This window comes from Oncorhynchus mykiss, unplaced genomic scaffold (genome assembly GCF_013265735.2).
Source record: "Oncorhynchus mykiss isolate Arlee unplaced genomic scaffold, USDA_OmykA_1.1 un_scaffold_437, whole genome shotgun sequence".
In the NCBI taxonomy this organism is placed as follows: domain Eukaryota; kingdom Metazoa; phylum Chordata; class Actinopteri; order Salmoniformes; family Salmonidae; genus Oncorhynchus; species Oncorhynchus mykiss.
The window spans coordinates 5,106-7,500 of NW_023493884.1; the positions used below are offsets into that span (position 1 = coordinate 5,106).

Below are 2,395 nucleotides of genomic sequence, written 5' to 3' on the forward strand. Positions count from 1 at the left end.
ATATATAATGGCACTGAGACATGCCCATGAAACGACACATTTTTTAAAAATGTTGTTCGCACTTAAAATAAACTGTTTAGCAGAGGATGGTTTCGATCCATCGACCTCTGGGTTATGGGCCCAGCACGCTCCCGCTGCACCACTCTGCTTCCATCCACTTCAGAAAAGACTAGAACTCACAATCCATGGCTTAGGAGTCCAGTGTCTTAGGCCACTGGGATACTGTGTAAACAGTATGACCTATACGAACTGTTGGAAGAGGTAAAAAAATATATATAATGGCACTGAGACATGCCCATGAAACGACACATTTTTTAAAAATGTTGTTCGCACTTAAAATAAACTGTTTAGCAGAGGATGGTTTCGATCCATCGACCTCTGGGTTATGGGCCCAGCACGCTCCCGCTGCGCCACTCTGCTTCCATCCACTTCAGAAAAGGCTAGAACTCACAATCCATGGCTTAGGAGTCCAGTGTCTTAGGCCACTGGGATACTGTGTAAACAGTATGACCTATACGAACTGTTGGAAGAGGTAAAAAAATATATATAATGGCACTGAGACATGCCCATGAAACGACACATTTTTTAAAAATGTTGTTCGCACTTAAAATAAACTGTTTAGCAGAGGATGGTTTCGATCCATCGACCTCTGGATTATGGGCCCAGCACGCTCCCGCTGCGCCACTCTGCTTCCATCCACTTCAGAAAAGGCTAGAACTCACAATCCATGGCTTAGGAGTCCAGTGTCTTAGGCCACTGGGATACTGTGTAAACAGTATGACCTATACGAACTGTTGGAAGAGGTAAAAAAAAATATATAATGGCACTGAGACATGCCCATGAAACGACACATTTTTTAAAAATGTTGTTCGCACTTAAAATAAACTGTTTAGCAGAGGATGGTTTCAATCCATCGACCTCTGGGTTATGGGCCCAGCACGCTCCCGCTGCACCACTCTGCTTCCATCCACTTCAGAAAAGACTAGAACTCACAATCCATGGCTTAGGAGTCCAGTGTCTTAGGCCACTGGGATACTGTGTAAACAGTATGACCTATACGAACTGTTGGAAGAGGTAAAAAAATATATATAATGGCACTGAGACATGCCCATGAAACGACACATTTTTAAAAATGTTGTTCGCACTTAAAATAAACTGTTTAGCAGAGGATGGTTTCGATCCATCGACCTCTGGGTTATGGGCCCAGCACGCTCCCGCTGCGCCACTCTGCTTCCATCCACTTCAGAAAAGGCTAGAACTCACAATCCATGGCTTAGGAGTCCAGTGTCTTAGGCCACTGGGATACTGTGTAAACAGTATGACCTATACAAACTGTTGGAAGAGGTAAAAAAAAATATATAATGGCACTGAGACATGCCCATGAAACGACACATTTTTTAAAAATGTTGTTCGCACTTAAAATAAACTGTTTAGCAGAGGATGGTTTCGATCCATCGACCTCTGGGTTATGGGCCCAGCACGCTCCCGCTGCGCCACTCTGCTTCCATCCACTTCAGAAAAGGCTAGAACTCACAATCCATGGCTTAGGAGTCCAGTGTCTTAGGCCACTGGGATACTGTGTAAACAGTATGACCTATACGAACTGTTGGAAGAGGTAAAAAAATATATATAATGGCACTGAGACATGCCCATGAAACGACACATTTTTTAAAAATGTTGTTCGCACTTAAAATAAACTGTTTAGCAGAGGATGGTTTCGATCCATCGACCTCTGGGTTATGGGCCCAGCACGCTCCCGCTGCACCACTCTGCTTCCATCCACTTCAGAAAAGACTAGAACTCACAATCCATGGCTTAGGAGTCCAGTGTCTTAGGCCACTGGGATACTCTGTAAACAGTATGACCTATACGAACTGTTGGAAGAGGTAAAAAAATATATATAATGGCACTGAGACATGCCCATGAAACGACACATTTTTTTTAAATGTTGTTCGCACTTAAAATAAACTGTTTAGCAGAGGATGGTTTCTATCCATCGACCTCTGGGTTATGGGCCCAGCACGCTCCCGCTGCGCCACTCTGCTTCCATCCACCCCAGATGGGACTTGAACACACAATCAATCCCTGGCTTAGGAGGCCAGTGCCTTATCCATTAGGCCACTGGGGCACTGTCTACCTTTTGCAAATAGTATGAACTGATAGAAGCAGTAAAAACAATGTGTACTGGATAGCACTGAGACACGCAAATGAAATTTAGCTTTCTAATTTCTGTTTGCGTTTCATTTTTGAAAATAATCTGTTTAGCAGAGGATGGTTTCGATCCATCGACCTCTGGGTTATGGTCCCAGCACGCTCCCACTGCGCCACTCTGCTCTCAGCCACTTCAGAAAAGACTAGAACTCACAATCCATGGCTTAGGAGTCCAGTGTCTTAG

The 2,395-nt window shown here is 44.1% G+C and overlaps 1 non-coding gene across 1 annotated transcript; it reads right to left on the reverse strand.

The window, feature by feature from the left end:
- Positions 1–2,051: 2,051 nt before the first annotated feature.
- trnar-ccu lies at positions 2,052–2,128 on the reverse strand. The gene has a single exon. It is a non-coding gene; the product is annotated as a tRNA-Arg (tRNA).
- Between the last annotated feature and the right edge of the window lie 267 nt (positions 2,129–2,395).